The sequence below is a fragment of the Salmo salar genome, chromosome ssa07 (genome assembly GCF_905237065.1).
Source record: "Salmo salar chromosome ssa07, Ssal_v3.1, whole genome shotgun sequence".
Classification (NCBI taxonomy): domain Eukaryota; kingdom Metazoa; phylum Chordata; class Actinopteri; order Salmoniformes; family Salmonidae; genus Salmo; species Salmo salar.
Genome location: NC_059448.1, coordinates 13,839,093 through 13,856,656, shown reverse-complemented (window position 1 = coordinate 13,856,656; position 17,564 = coordinate 13,839,093).

The following is a 17,564-nucleotide window of genomic DNA, read 5'->3' as shown; positions in this document are numbered from 1 at the left end:
AGAAGTAGTTTACCTCGTCTGGTAGGCTTGTGTCACTGCGCAGCTCTCGGCTGTGCTTCCCCTTGTAGTCTGTAATGGTTTGCAAGCCCTGCCACATCCGACGAGAGTCAGAGCCGGTGTAGTATGATTCGAACTTTGTCCTGTATTGACGCTTGCCTGTTTGATGGTTCATCGGAGGTCATAGCGGGATTTCTTATAAGCTTCCGGGTTAGAGTCCCACTCCTTGAAAGCGGCAGCTCTAGGCTTTAGCTCAGTGCGGATGCTGCCTGTAATCCATGGCTTCTGGTTGGGATATGTACGTACGGTCACTGTGGGGACGACATCATCGATGCGCTTATTGATGAAGCCAATGACTGATGTGGTATCCTCCTCAATGCCATCGGAGGAATCCCGGAACATATTCCAGTCTGTGCTAGCAAAACAGTCCTGTAGCTTAGCATCTGCTTCATCTGACCACTTTTATTGATCTAGTCACTGGTCCCTCCTGCTTTAATTTTTGCATGTAAGCAGGAATCAGGAGGGTCGAATTATGGTCATATTTGCCAAATGGAGGGCGAGGGAGAGCTTTGTATGTATCTCTATGTGTGGAGTACAGGTGGTCCAGAGTTCTTTTTCCTCTGGTTGCACATTTAACATGCTGATAGAAATTTGGTAAAACGGATTTAAGTTTCCCTGCATTAAAGTCCCCGGCTACTAGGAGCGCCGCCTCTGGGTGAGCGTTTTCTTGTTTGCTTATGGCGGAATACAGCTCATTCAGTGCTGTCTTGGTGCCAGCATCTGACTGTGGTGGTTTGTAAACAGCTACAAAGAATACAGATGAAAACTCTCTCGGTAGGTAGTGTGGTCTACAGCTTATCATGAGAAACTCTACCTCAGGCGAGCAATAGCTTGAGACTTCCTTAGATATTGTGCACCAGCTGTTGTTTACAAAAATACACAGACCGCCGCCCCTTGTCTTACCAGACGCTGTTCTATCCTGCCGGTACATCGTATAACCAGCCAGCTGTATGTTGATGTTGTCGCTGTTCAGCCACAACTCCGTGAAGCATAAGATGTTACAGTTTTTAATGTTCCGTTGGTAGTTTAATCTTACGCGTAACTCATCGATTTTATTGTCCAAAGATTGCACGTTTGCAAGCAGGATGGAGGGAAGTGGGGTTTATTCGATCGCCTACGAATTCTCAGATGTTAGCCAGACCGGTCTCTCTTTCTCCAACTCCTCTTCATGCAGATCATGGGGATCGGAGCCTGTTCCCGAGGAAGCAGCGTGTCTTTCACGTCGGGCTCGTCAGAGTCGTGAAAGGAAAAAGAGGTTTCTGCTTGTCCGTGGTGAGTAATCGCAGTCCTGATGTCTAGAAGTTATTTTCGGTCATGAGAGACGTTAGTGGCAACATTATGTACAAAATAAGTAAAAAAAATAAGTTACAAACAACGCAAATAAGCGAACAAAAAAACACCTTGCTGCTCTGCTCTCATCTATATTATGTGAAAAGAGAGAGTTCAAAGAGAGAGAAAGACAGACAGAGGTAGACATAGAGGGAGCTAGAGAAAAAGACAGAGAGGGAGATGGCAGTCCGCCAATGGTGTTGGCCTTCTCCGGTACTTTTGCATACTTTTTAGCCAGCAGTTCTGAAAATAGCACTCATGAGCCAAAAGTGGTCTCTGAAAATTGTGTACTACGTCACATATGTGGAGATATGTGCACCATGTTATTGTTCTCTCTCACTCTGCTGTGGGTGAACCATGTTATTGTTCTCTCTCACTCTGCTGTGGGTGCATCATGTCATTGTTCTCTCTCACTCTGCTGTGGGTGAACCATGTTATTGTTCTCTCTCTCTGCTGTGGGTGCATCATGTCATTGTTCTCTCTCACTCTGCTGTGGGTGCATCATATTATTGTCCTCTCTCACTCTGCTGTGGGTGAACCATGTTATTGTTCTCTCTCACTCTGCTGTGGGTGCACTATGTTATTGTCCTCTCTCACTCTGCTGTGGGTGAACCATGTTATTGTCCTCTCTCACTCTGCTGTGGGTGAACCATGTTATTGTTTCTCTGCTGGGGGCACCATGTTATTGTTCTCTCTCACTCTGCTGTGGGTGCACCATGTCATTGTTCTCTCTCACTCTGCTGTGGGTGAACCATGTTATTGTTCTCTCTCACTCTGCTGTGGGTGCATCATGTTATTGTTCTCTCTCACTCTGCTGTGGGTGCATCATGTCATTGTTCTCTCTCACTCCGCTGTGGGTGCATCGTGTTATTGTGCTCTCTCACTCTGCTGTGGGTGCATCATGTTATTGTTCTCTCTCACTCTGCTGTGGGTGCATCATGTTATTGTTCTCTCTCACTCTGCTGTGGGTGCATCATGTTATTGTTCTCTCTCACTCTGCTGTGGGTGCACCATGTTATTGTTCTCTCTCACTCCGCTGTGGGTGCATCGTGTTATTGTTCTCTCTCACTCCGCTGTGGGTGCATCATGTTATTGTTCTCTCTCACTCTGCTGTGGGTGCATCATGTTATTGTTCTCTCTCACTCTGCTGTGGGTGAACCATGTTATTGTTCTCTCTCACTCCGCTGTAGGTGCATCATGTTATTGTTCTCTCTCACTCTGCTGTGGGTGCATCGTGTTATTGTTCTCTCTCACTCTGCTGTGGGTGCATCATGTTATTGTTCTCTCGCACTCTGCTGTGGGTGCATCATGTTATTGTTCTCTCTCACTCTGCTGTGGGTGAATCGTGTTATTGTTCTCTCTCACTCTGCTGTGGGTGCATCATGTGCATCTTGCTACCTGTCACTTCAATGGCGATGGACTGAAGCTCATTTGTTGAAGTCGAATTGCTACGGAGCTGGCGCACGTGGGGGAAAATGTAGGGAAAATGGCACAGTACAGCTTCCAGAAAATCAGTCGCTTTCAAACTGGGGATTTCGTGACTAATTGGGTGTCGTCGTCATAGAATTAGGAATTAGAATGCCAGAATGGACATGAACCTTCTTATGATGGGATAAAGGTCAGAGAGTTGGTCAACCAAAGCGAGGTCAATACAGAAATGGTTTGTCGAGATGAGTGGGGAAGAACTTGACTAGCCTGCACAGAGCCCTGACCTCAACCCCATCGAACACCATTGGGATGAATTGGAACACCGACTGCAAGCCAGGCCGAATCGCCCGACATCCGTGCCCGACCTCACTAATTTTCTTATGGCTGAATGGAAGTAAGTCCCTGTACCAATGTTCCAACATCTGGTGGAAAGCATTCCCAGAAGAGTGGAGGCTGTTATAGCAGCAAATGGGGACCAACTCCATATTACTGCCCATGATTTTGAAATGAGATGTTCAACAAGCAGGATCCACATACTTTTGGTCATGTAGTGTATCACAATTATTTGTATTATTTAACATTTATTTAACTAGGCAAGTCAGTTAAGAACAAATTCTTATTTTCAATGACAGCCAATGAACAGTGGGTTAACTGTTCAGGGGCAGAACGACAGATTTTTACCTTGTCAGCTCAGGGATTCGATATAGCAACCTTTAGGTTAGGACCAACGCTCTAACCACTAGGCTACCTTACTAGGCTACCTTACACCACTTGTCAATTATCAAAGTGTTTTGGAGTGCAATGTTCAACCTAGTGTCCAAAAACGTTGTCTCTGCTGAAGGTTGTGGGTCTTCCAGCAGGGAAATACCTAAACACAGCTCAAAAGAACCCTGGAATTATTCTAGAAGAAACACTGGACTTTTCTGGAGTGGTCAGTGAAGAGTCCAGATCTGAATCACATCCAAAACCTATGGCCAGATCTGAAAACAGCAGTTTGTGGAGGGCACCCCTCAAACATTGAAGAATTAGAGCAGCTTGCTGCTAAAAAGTGGGCCAAATTGCTAGTAGAAATGCGCAGCAAGCTCGTGGATGGCTGCTCGGTAGCATTTGTTAGCAGTTATCTTGGCCAAAGGCTGTGCTACCAAGTAGTACAGTACTACAGTGTAGCTCTGGGGTCCTAGTGATTTGGTCCATGCAATTTGTCTTTATTTTCTAAATGAAAATTGTAAACTTAAGTTTACAATAATAAAATTGTTTCTGCAATGTTGAAAATTCAATTACAAGGTATATTTGTTTTGCCGTTTAGAAATGAAAACACTTTATATATCTTCCCCCATTTGAATTCATAAGAATTTGGACAGATTCATTTACAGGGTATTAAAGTAGTCAAAAGTTCATTATTTTGTCACATATTCATAGCACGCATGGACTACATCAAGCTTGTGACTCTACAAACTCGTTGGAGGCATTTGCAGTTTGTTTTGGTTGTGTTTTGGGTTATGTTTGCTCAATTGGAACTGAATGAATGGTAAAACATTGAGATCATATGAATCACTTGATCTCAGTATAGAGCCAAATTAAAAAGCTAGCTTCGCTGTCCAAATACATATTTTTTTATTTTTTTTATTTCACCTTTATTTAACCAGGTAGGCCAGTTGAGAACAAGTTCTCATTTACAACTGCGACCTGGCCAAGATAAAGCAAAGCAGTGCGACAAAAACAACAACACAGAGTTACACATGGGATAAACAAACGTACAGTCAATAACACAATAGAAAATCTGTATACAGTGTGTGCAAATGAAGTAAGGAGGTAAAGCAATAAATAGGCCATAGTGGCGAAGTAATTACAACTTAGAAATTAACACTGGAGTGACAGATGTGCAGATGAGGATGTGCAAGTAGAAATACTGGTGTGCAAAAGAGCAGAAAAATAAAAACAAATATGGAGATGAGGTAGGTAGCTGGAGGAGCTATTTACAGATGGGCTCTGTACAGCTGCAGCAATCGATAAGCTGCTCTGACAGCTGATGCTTAAGTTAGTGAGGGAGATATAAGTCTCCAGTTTCAGTGATTTTTGCAATTTGTTCCAGTCATTCGCTGCAGAAAACTGGAAGGAAAGGCGGCCAAAGGAGGTGTTGGCTTTGGGGATGACTAAAGGAGGTGTTGGCTTTGGGGATGACTAGTATTCATTTAAATGACATTGCCGAAGTCAAGGATCGGTAGGATAGTCAGTTTTACGAGGGTATGTTTGGCAGCATGATTTAATTTTGGATTGGAGATGCTTAATATGAGTCTGGAATGAGAGTTTACAGTCTAGCCAGACACCTAGGTATTTATAGTTGTCCACATATTCTAAGTCAGAACGGTCCAGAGTAGTGATGCTGGTCGGGCGGGCGGGTGCGGGCAGCGATCGGTTGAAGAGCATGCATTTAGTTTTACTAGCATTTAAGAGCAGTTGGAGGCCACGGAAGGAGTGTTGTATGGCATTGAAGCTCGATTGGAGGTTTGTTAACACAGTGTCCAAAGAAGGGCCAGATGTATACATAATGGTGTCATCTGCATAGAGGTGGATCAAAGAATTACCCGAAGCAAGAGTGACATCATTGATGTTTACAGAGAAAAGAGTCGGCCCGAGGATTAAACCCTGTGGCACCCCCATAGAGGCTGCCAGAGGTCCGGACCACAGGCCCTCCGATTTGACACACTGAACTCTATCTGAGAAGTAGTTAGTGAACCAGGCGAGGCAGTCATTAAAGAAACCAAGGCTGTTGAGTCTGCCGATAAAAATATGGTGTGACAGAGTCGAAAGCCTTGGCCAGGTCGATGAAGACGGCTGCACAGTACTGTCTTTTATCGATGGCAGTTATGATATCGTTTAGGACCTTGAGCGTGGCTGAGGTGCACCCGTGACCAGCTCGGGAACCGGAATGCATAGTGGAGAAGGTACGGTGGGATTCGAAATGGTCAGTGCTCTGTTTGTTAACTTGGCTTTCAAAGACTTTAGAAAGGCAGGGCAGGATGGATATAGGTCTGTAACAGTTTGGGTCTAGAGTGTTTCCCCCTTTGAAGAGGGGGATGACCGTGGCCGCTTTCCAATCTTTAGGAGTCTCAGACGTAACGAAAGAGAGTTTGAACAGACTAGGGATAGGGGTTGCAACATTGGCGGCGGATCATTTTAGGAAGAGAGGGTCCAGATTGTCTAGCCCAGCTGATTTATAGGGATCTAGATTTTGCAGCTCTTTCAGAATATCAGCTGTCTGGATTTGGGTGAAGGGGAAGCGGGAGGGGCTTGGGCCAGTTGCTGCGGGGTGTTCAGAGCTGTTGGCCGGGGTTGGGGTAGCCAGGTGGAAAGCATGGCCAGCCATAAAGAAATGCTTATTGAAATTCTCAATTATCGTTGATTTATCGGTGGTAACAGTGTTTCCTAGCCTCAGTGCAGTGGGCAGCTGGGAGGAGGTGCTCTTATTCTCCATGGACTTTAGTGTCCCAAAACGTTTGGGAATTAGTGCTGCAGGATGCAAATTTTTGTTTGATAAACAGAGTGTTTGAAAAACAGAGGGGAGTGTAGGTTAGGTCTATACAGTGAATTCTCTGTTGAGTGGTTTATTTTTCCCATTTAATGCAATCTGAATTGGATTATAGAGGGCTGGCTGTTTATGTGCCAGTTCGTTTATAGTGTGAAGATTAAAGTATCCACTGAAATATGGGCAGACATTTGCATATTTTCTTGCCCCGTTTTGTAGCCACAAGTAACAACTAATATTCGTAACCCAGCTATTATTAATTATTAGATATAATATGTACTCTGTCCATTATACAGATTCTTTGTTAGCCTATCTAATAAATCATTACATGGTTCCAATAGAGGCTCGGTCAACTTTCTATCCTCTGTCCCCATCACGTAATATTAAAATGTTCCACCTATCCCATGGCTTTATCCACTCATGTGTTCTAATTAGAATTAGTGGTGGTGGGGTGTGTATGAACAGGTGCATCAAACCATACACGTAGCTCATTATTTTCCCACAATTGGATCCCATCTCATCGAGTGACCACGCTGGGAAACCCACGGCAACAACATGTAAGCATTACCTGTGGCAATGCATCCTGGGTCGTTTATGACATAGAAGGTAACTGTCACGAACCCAACGGCGTCATGCTGTTATTGCCATAGCTACAAATGTGGAAATGATTACCAATCTGTTGTTTTCTCTAGGAGTCATCGCCGGTAGCGTGTGTATATGGAAAACAACATAAACAGAGGCAAATGTCAGATTCAGATGGAAATAAATTGGGTGGAGGCGTATTTAGTAACACTTTACTTAATGTCTGCAGGTATAATAACTTAGCAGAGGCAAATGTCAGATTGTAGCGGAATCGTCAGTTTAAGGAAATGTATTGTTTGGGTGTTTTTATGGATAAGTGAACGAGGTCTAACCGGGTGCCATTTTTAATTCTTTTGGAGTAGGTACTATAGTTAGTTAGACACATCTGAAGATGGAGCAGGCATTTCAACCATTTTACTGAGTTACAGTTCATTTAAGGAAATCAGTCAATTGAAATAAATTCATTAGGCTCTAAACTATGGATTTAATATGACTGGGCAGGGGCACAGCCATTAAATGTGGCATAGGCCCACCCTATGCCAGTTTTTCTCCACAAAAGGGCTTTATTACAGCTACAAAAACTCCTCAGCTTCATCAGCTGTCCGGGTGGCTGGTCTCAGATGATCCCGCAGGTGAAGAAGCCGGATATGGAGGTCCTGGGCTGGCGTGGTTACACATGGTCTGCGGTTGTGAGACCAGTTGGACGCACTGCCAAATTTTTTTAAATGACGTTGGAGGCGGCTTGTGGTAGAGAAATTAACATTCAATTCTCTGGCAACAGCTCTGGTGGACATTCCTGCAATCAGCATGCCAATTCCACACTCCCTCAAAACTTGAGACATCTGTAGCATTCTGTTGTGTGACAAAACTACACATTTTAGAGTGGCCTTTAATTGTCCCAGCACAAAGTGCACCTGTGTAATGATCATGCTGTTTAATCAGCTTCTTGATATGCCACACCTGTCAGGTGCACGGATTATCTTGGCAAAGGAGAAGTGCTCACTAACAAGGATGTAAACACATTTTTGAGAAATAAGCTTTTTGTGCGTATGGAACATTCCTGGAATCTTTTATTTCAGCACATGAAACCCAGGGACCAACACTTTACATGTTGCATTTATATTTTTGCTCAGGAAATAAGTAAACCGACACAGCAGCGAGTGTGTTTTTAAATTAAGGTAAACCTTGATATTCATCTTCGCCTTTAAATACATTTTATTGGACAGGCCTTGGTATGATACAACAACCAGCAAGCATCCACTCCAAACACTTACCTTCAGAATTACTATATACAGTTCTACAGTTAAATACCACATTTAATTTTTAGGGAAGCGGTTGGGAAGCGTTTCTGGGCCAATTATTTTTCCAAATGCTCCTGTAAATATTTTACAGAGCTCAGAATATAACCGCAGAAAAATAATACCTTATGTATTAAGTGTGTAGCTATACTCCATGTAATTGTACTGTCCTGTTTGTTTCTCACGTGCAAGGCAGGGGTATATGAAGAGTGTGACCTAAGCTTGCCTTGTCACACTAAAACCCGAGACAATCATGTTTTGTGGTTGACTTGGACTCAATCCCCCAGAGCTAAGCAGGAGCGATATCCCAGAAGTACCCTCCAGAGGCCAGTCATAACAACCTCTACTCTGTCTATTTCTGCTTCCCTGACCCCCTCTCTCCCCCTCTCTTTCTGCTTCTCTCTCTCCCCCCTCTCTTTCTGCTTCATTCTCTCTCTCTCTCTCTATCCATCCCTGTCTCTCTCTTTCTCCTTTCATAACACAGAGCGAGTGTGAGCCTTAAAGGATCCCTATAAAGACTGTGGGTAGCTTGTGAAGTGACAGGAAGTAGAGTGCAACTTGTTTCAATGGGAAATAGCAGGGATTAGGGAGTGCATGTTTGAATTGTTTTTCTCTCCCTCCATATCTCTCTCCCTCCCTCCCTGTGACTTTGACCCCCACCTCGGTGAAGGAGTAGCCGACCGATTGAGGCCAGAGTAGCTGTACTGTAACTGTAGCTACTGTAGCTGCACTGTTTAGTACTATAACTGTAGCTGTACTGTAGCGTAACTTTACTGTAGCTATACTGTTTTGTAAATGTACTGTAGCTATACTATGTTGTACTGTAACTGAAATGTAGCTGTACTGTAACTATAGTTGTACTGTATTTTATTGTAGCTGTACTGTAACTGTCTGGTAAGGTTCTATGTTAATATGCCCTGGGTCTTGGGTCTTGTCTGGTAAGGTTCTATGTTAATATACTTTTACAATTACATTTTAGTCATTTAGCAGACGCTCTTATCCAGGGCGAATGCATCCATTTCATGCATTTTTTTGTTTTACTGGCCCCCCGTGAGAATCGAACCCACAACCTTGGTGTTGCAAACACCATGCTCTACCAACTGAGCCACAGGGAAGGTCTCTGGGTCTTGAGTCTCGTCTGGTAAGGTTCTATGTTAATATGCTCTGGGTCTTGGGTGGTAAGGTTCAATGTTAATATGCCCTGGGTCTGGCCAGGATGTCATCAACTGGCAGTGAAGGAGCTTGTCTCTCAGGGATTTTGTACTTAGATGCATTTGTTGTTCAATGTATTAAGAACATATTGGGTGAAAAGGAACAAAACATCTGACCCCAAATCAGTTCTTAATACATTGAACAACAAATGCATCTAAGTACAACATCCCTGAGAGAGAAAACCCCATGGGGGTTTTGCATCCTGACCTGATCGACACTAATTAGGCCGTCTAGAGAATCAGCGATGCCCACATGTCCATGGGGCAGAATGACACCTAGCAGTCCTCAGTGGTGTTAACTACCCTACACACTGATTTAAGGTCAGATTTGTGTTTCCCCTCTGATGGTTAAGGTTGAAATTTGGGGAGGGAATGCTGATCCCAGAACTGTTTGTACAGTCTACTTCTACCTGAAGTGTCAGCTCACTGGGAATTCAGGGCTTAGCCCCAGGTTTAATAGTATGTTTCCGAGAGATAGTCCCTGGAGCACTTCTAAAGTGATGATGTAGTCATAAAAATATTTTGGGTGGAGCGTTATAAAAAAGTATATCTTTAAAAACAACAGGAGCATTCAACCTGTCAGTGAGTTTTAACAGTGTCCTGTGCTGTACACAAACAGCCTCAGCTTTTCCCTATCCTATTATCATCTGTGCCGCTACACTACTCCCCCTTCTCTCTTCCTTTCCCTCCCTCTCTCTCCACTCGCTCTCACAAACTCTCCCCCTCTATTTTTCTCTCCGCTCTCCCTGCCTCTCTCCATATCACTCAGTGATGGTATTTTTCAGGAGGGGAAAACACAAGAGGCATTTCCCTGAGAAAGACAGAAGTGTGGCGATGCAGCCGCTCTGCTGCTACATAAAAAATAACATTCAGCAGAGAGTAGTGGGGCTGACTCAGAGAGTGATGGGGCTGACTCAGAGAGTGATGGGGCTGACTCAGAGAGTAATGGGGCTGACTCAGAAAGTGATGGGGCTGACTCAGAGAGCGATGGGTCTGTCTCAGAGAGCGATGGGTCTGTCTCAGAGAGCGATGGGGCTGACTCAGAGAGTGATGGGGCTGGCCCAGAGAGTGATGGGGCTGGCCCAGAGAGTGATGGGGTCTGGCTCGGAAAGTGATGGGTCTGTCTCAGAGAGTGATGGGTCTGTCTCAGAGAGTGATGGGTCTGTCTCAGAGAGTGATGGGTCTGTCTCAGAGAGTGATGGGTCTGTCTCAGAGAGTGATGGGTCTGTCTCAGAGAGTGATGGGTCTGTCTCAGAGAGTGATGGGGTCTGTCTCAGAGAGTGATGGGGTCTGTCTCAGAGAGTGATGGGGTCTGTCTCAGAGAGTGATGGGGTCTGTCTCAGAGAGTGATGGGTCTGGCTCAGAGAGTGATGGGTCTGTCTCAGAGAGTGATGGGTCTGTCTCAGAGAGTGATGGGTCTGGCTCAGAGAGTGATGGGGCTGACTCAGAGAGTGATGGGGTCTGGCTCGGAAAGTGATGGGTCTGTCTCAGAGAGTGATGGGTCTGTCTCAGAGAGTAATGGGTCAGGCTCAGAGAGTGATAGAGCTGCTTCATCTTATGACCAACACTGCAGAGCTTTGGAGCTGGGTACAGAATCTTGGTGGCACAGCATCTTCCCAGCTCATCCCCAGGATCATAGAGGGTTGTGGGACACTTTCTGGATCTCAGAACCCTAAGGGCACAGTCTTTTACGAGAGCCCCAGAGGCAGGGACTTCATTCTGGGCTATGGCCCCACTACACTAGGCCCTCTCCAGGGATTAATACTGAAGATTTAGCCTGTCAAACTAAGAGGAGGTGTAAGGGGTGCGTACTGGTGGTAGAGAAGTCATTGGCGGAGAGCAAAAACTGATTTACAACGGCGCAGTTTAATAATAAAAACCACCGTTAGCAGAACAATAAATCAAATGGGTACAAAACCCGTCAACCACCAGCATAACGTGCACAAGCACTTACAACAAACAATTCCGGACAAGGACATGGGGGGTAACAGAGGGTTAAATACACAACATGTAATGATGGAATTGAAACCAGGTGTGTGGGAAGACAAGACAAAACAAATGGAAAATGAAAAGTGGATCGGTGATGGCTAGAAGACCGGTGACGTCGACCGCCGAACGTCGCCCGAACAAGGAGAGGGACCGACTTCGGAGGAAGTCGTGACAGGAGGGTTTTATTTGTTTATGTAGATCCCCATTAGCTTTTACAGAAGCAGCAGCTACTCTTCCTAGTTTCCACAAAGAAACACAAAACATGACAGGTAACTAAACACTGATAAACTGAGAGATAAGGGCAGTCACACACATTTAAAATACAATGATACACAAACAATACAACAAAAAATGTACAAACAATATAACAAAAAACAATGTGTGTAAGTGTGTCTGTGTGTGCGTCTGTGTCCCCTCACAGTCCCTACTGTTCCATTAGTTGTTGTTTAGCGCATTTTTTAAAGGTCATTTGGCTGTTTGCTTCAGTAATTGAAGATGGAAGGGTTTTCCATGCGATCATGGCTCTGTATAATTGTAACGGGTGTCGTAAGGATTGGACCAAGGTGACGTGTATACTCATCTTCTTTATTTATTGAAAAGAAGGAAAAAAACACGTATACAAAACAAACGACCGCCACTAACAGTCCTATCAGGTGCTCAGACACTAAACAGGAGACAACTACCCACCAAAATCCCACAGAAAAACACCTCTCTTAAATAGGACCTTCAATTAGAAGCAACTAGGAGCAGCTGCTTCCAATTGAAGGTCAACCCATTAACTAAACATAGAACTAGACATACTAGATAAACATAGAAATATACTAACATAGAACATAGCCCAACAAACCCCGAAACACTCTAAACAAACACCCCTCTTACATAATAACATAACCCAACAAACCCCAAACCACATAAAACAAACACGCCCTGCCACGTCCTGACCAAACTACAATAACAAATAACCCCTTTACTGGTCAGAACGTGACAATAATACTGTGAGTTGCTATGAATGCGTTTTGGATTTGGGGACTGTGAAGAGACCCCTGGTGGCATGTGTTATGGGGTATGTATGGGTGTTTGAGCTGAATGTTATTTGATTATGTAGGCAATCTGGAATTTTCATCACAGTAATATTCTCATAAAAACTAGAAGAGAGGCAGTTAATCTCTCGTTAAGCCTCAACCAGGAAAGACTGGCATGCATGTTGTTGATGTTATTTATTTACAGTGCATTCGGAAAGTATTCAAAACCATTGACTTTTTACACATTTTGTTACGTGACAGACTTATTCTAAAATGGATTAAATCGTATTTTTTCCCTCATCAATGTACCACACAATACCCCATAATGAAAAAGAAAAACAGATTTGTAGATATGTTTGCAAATGTATTAAATTAAAATAAAAAAATATCACATTTACATAAGTATTCAGACCCTTAACTCAGTACTTTGTTGAAGCACCTTTGGCAGTGTTTACATCCTCGAGTCTTTTTGGGTATTTTTTTTACGACGCTACAAGCTTGGCACACCTGTATTTAGGGAGTTTGTCCCATTTTTCTCTGAAGATCCTCTCACTCAAGGACATTCAGAGACTTGTCCAGAAGCCACTCCTGCATTGTGATGGCTGTGTTCTTAGGGTTGTTGTCCTGTTCGAAGGTGAACCTTCGCCCCCAGTCTGAGGTCCTGAGTGCTCTGGAGCAGGTTTTTATCAAGGATCTCTTTGTACTTTGCTCCATTTATCTTTCCATCAATCCTGACTGGTCTCCCAGTTCCTGCCACTGAAAAATATCCCCACAGCATGATGATGCTACCACCATGCTTCACCAAAGGGATGGGGTCAGGTTTCCTCCAGACGTGACGGTTGGCACTCAAGCCAAAGTGTTCAATCTTGGTTTTATCAGACCAGAGAATCTTGTTTCTCATGGTCTGAGAGTCTTTGGATGCCTTTTGGCAAACTTCAAGAGGGCTGTCATGTGCCTTTTACTGAGGAGTGGCTTCTGTCTGGCCACTCTACCATAAATGCCTGATTGGTGGAGTACTGCAGAGATGGTTGTCCTTCTGAAAGGTTCTCCCATCTCCACAGAGGAAGGCTGGACCTCTGTCAGAGTGATCATCGGGTTTTTGGTTACCTCCCTGACCATGGCCCTTCTCCCCCGATTGCTCAGTTTTGCCGGGGCGGCCAGCTCTAAGAAGAGTCTTGGTGGTTCCAAACTTCTTCCATTTAAGAATGATGGAGGCCACTGTGTTCCTAGGGACCTTCAATGCTCCAGAAATGTTTTGGTACCCTTCTCCAGATCTGTGCCTCAACACAATCCTGTCTCGGAGCTCTACGGACAATTCCTTCGACCTCATGGCTTGGTTTTTGCTCTGTCATGCACTGTCAACTGTGGGACCTTATTTACATGTACATAATATTTTTTAATTTTTTAAAATACAGACAGGTGTGTGCCTTTCCAAATAATTCACACAGGTGGACTCCAGTCAAGTTGTAGAAACATCTCAAGGATGATCAATAGATAAAGGATGCACCTGAGCTCAATTTCGAGTCTCATAGCAAAGGGTCTGAATACTTACAGTTGAAGTCGGAAGTTTACATACACTTAGGTTGGAGTTATTAAAACTCGTTTTTCAACCACTCCACAAATTTCTTGTTAACAAACTATAGTTTTGGCAAGTCGGTTAGGACATCTACTTTGTGCATGACACAAGTCATTTTTCCAACAATTGTTTACAGACAGATTATTTCACTAATAATTCACTGTATGACAATTCCAGTGGATCAGAAAATGAGGTCATGGCTTCAGAAGTTTCTGATAGGCTAATTGACATATTTTGAGTCAATTGGAGGTGTACCTGTGGATGTATTTCAAGGCCTACCTTCAAACTCAGTGCCTTTTAGCTTGATATCATGGGAAAATAAAAATAAATCATCCAAGACCTCAGAAAAAATGTGCAAACATTTCTAAAAACCTGTTTTAACTTTCTTATTATAGGGTATTGTGTATAGATTAATGAGATTTTATTTTATCAATTTTAGAACTAGGCTGTAACGTAACAAACTGTGGAACAAGGGAATGGGTCTGAATAATTTCCAAATGCACTGTATGTGCATTTATGGGCAAGAGGTCCTGCTCTGTCTTGAGCCAGCTGCAGCTTTGCTAGATCTTTCTTTGCCACACACACACACACACACACACACACACACACACACACACACACACACACACACACACACACACACACACACACACACACACACACACACACACACGTTCTTGCCAACACAGGCCCCTCTTCATCAGAACAAGGTGTCCATGGTGAATTTAGGCCTTCCCCCTTTTGGCAACCGCTTCTCCATCTTGTCCTTTCTCTTCCTCTTGCTACAAACAAGACCATTATTGAAAACAACAAATACATTATTTTTGTCTAATCAACTCCACCCTCTAAACACGCTGTGGCCAAATTGCCTGGAGAACCTCTTTTCCATGCGGCACGGAGAAAGGAAAATTGATGCGATTATTCATATTTTGTCCTCCATGTGTTGTTTTACCTTTTAGAAATGAAATTGCTTTATGTGTCTTGTCCCCCCATTGAAGGTGTCATAAGTATTTGGACCCATTTTTTAAGTAGTCAAAAGTTTAGTATTTGGTCCCATATTCCTAGCATGCAATAACTACATCAAGGTTGTGACTACGGATTATCATGAATGAATCGTGATGAAAAAGATCATACTTGCAAGACATGCTAACCTCTCACCATTACCAATAAAGGTGGAGGTTAGCATTTTGGGGTCGGTATGATATTTATGCCTCTGTAACTTTCTCACTCATCATTATTCACAAATTCATGATTATCCGTAATCATCCCACACACAGATACGTTACATGCAAAAACTCATTTAAAGAGCGACTGAGCAGACCAATTCCTCATGTGTTTTCTCTGTTGCTCATTAAGAAAAACAAGATTTCAGTCTTTGGGTTGTGGTTCAATGTGGCAGCTACTGATGTTTGTTCCCAATGAGTCACCATAGGAACAAAGCCAGTATCACTTCCTCAAAATAGTCCGAATGAATCTAAGATAACACAAGAAATCTGTAATACATTTTCACGTTTTTGCAGAGGTTTTAGTCACTGAATTTTACATTTAGCTAAGGTGTTTCTTGCAATATTTTTCAAGTGTTGTGTTATGTAAACAAAGTCTGATCCGCTGCACTGATGGGCAATCTGTCTCACTGTTTGCAATCCCCACCGCTATGTATCTAGTGTTAGCAGGCAAGTGATCATTCTCTAAATCAAAACCCAACCCTCAAGTAAGTCAAAACTCTGTTTTGGACGGGATTGACTTTATGACCAAAATTATCCTACTAACACTTTGTAGTAAATTCTGACACTACAATACATGTTTTTGGCTAATATCGAAGCCACATTGGCCATTTTCCATCAGAGAAGTTGTTTATTGTCTTCAATTTCGCTTTTAAGGGCATACAGACATACACTCCCCAGCTAGCACATTTGGTTATTTTTGAAGTTGTGGGAACGAAGCCGTACATTTCCTGACCGGTAAAAGAGAACATTTTTTAAACGTTCTGAGAACAGAAGTGAACCCTTGCCTGTTCTGGGAACATTTATTTTTAGGTTGCAAGGATATTCTGAGAACGTTTTATTCTGGTTCCTTGAACGTTTTCCTGGGAGGTTTTGTTAATGCTCTGAGAATGGAAATTTTAGGTAAATTGGAGGTTTTTCCAATGACTTCCTTAAAACTTTCACTGAATGTTTTAATCAGACTTTTAATAACACTGCTAGCTTGTTTTGGGTTAACGTTTTTTAAACTCCAAGCAGAGATAGGACACATAGAAATGAATTTCCTTAGGCATTAATCATGCATTTCTTTTTTATTGTGACACAGCATGAGTAAGATTCAAACCTATAATCTTCTGTTCTCTACCCATGGAATTAATCCACTGCACCACCAGCATGAAGCTAGCATGGCATGTTTTTTTACAAATACAAAGCTATTCAAACAGACCCCATTTTAAAGGAAACAATCACTCAGGTGTAGCCAATTTGTGGGTGCGGTCAACACACTTGAACACACTTAACAAGGTAGAGGATAGAGAGAGTTTTGTTCTTGCTAAGAACGGAATGTATATGCTTTTAAATAACATTCTTAGAACGTTTTCTGAACATTACTAAAGTTTTACTGTGTTTTTTATGGAACATTTCTTCACGTTCTGAGAACGGAATGTTTGTTTTTAAATAACATTCTTAAAACATTCTGTGAATGTTCTAAAGTTTTCTTCTGGTTTTTAAGGAAAGTATTCCAAAAGTTTTAAGATCAATTTTGAGAATGTGACTTTAAATAAAACCACGAGGAAACCTGTAGAAAACGTTAAGCTGAAGACCTGAAATTCACTCAGAAGAACGTTGTTTCTTAATGTTCTTGAAACAATTTGAGAACATGACTTTATATAGAACCTTGAGGAAACCTGTAGGAAACGTTATACTGAAGTACTGAAATTAAAAAAGTTTGTGGTCACACGCATATCCTTAAAAACATACAGTTCAAGTCGGAAGTATACATACACTTCGGTTGGAGTCATTAAAACTAGTTTTTCAAAAACATCTACTTTGTGCATAACACAAGTCATTTTTCCAACAATTGTTTAAAGACAGATTATTTCACTTATAATTAACTGTATCCAAATTCCAGTGGGTCAGAAGTTTACATACACTAAGTTGACTGTGCTGTTAAACAGCTTGTAAAATTCCAGAAAATGAGGTTTAGAAGCTTCTGATAGGCTAATTGACATAATTTGAGTCAATTGGAGGTGTACCTGTGGATGTATTTCAAGGCCTACCTTCAAACTCAGTGCCTTTTAGCTTGACATCATCGGAAAATCAAAAGAAATTAGCTAAGACCTCAGAAAAATAATTGTATACCTCCACAAGTCTGGTTCATCCTTGGGAGAAATTTCCAAACGCCTGAATGTACCACGTTCATCTGTACAAACAATAGTACACAAGTATAAACACCATGGGACCACGCAGCCGTCATACCGCTCAGGGAGAAGACGCATTCTGTCTCCTAGAAATGAACGTACTTTGGTGTGAAAAGTGCAAATCAATCCCAGAACAACAGCAAAGG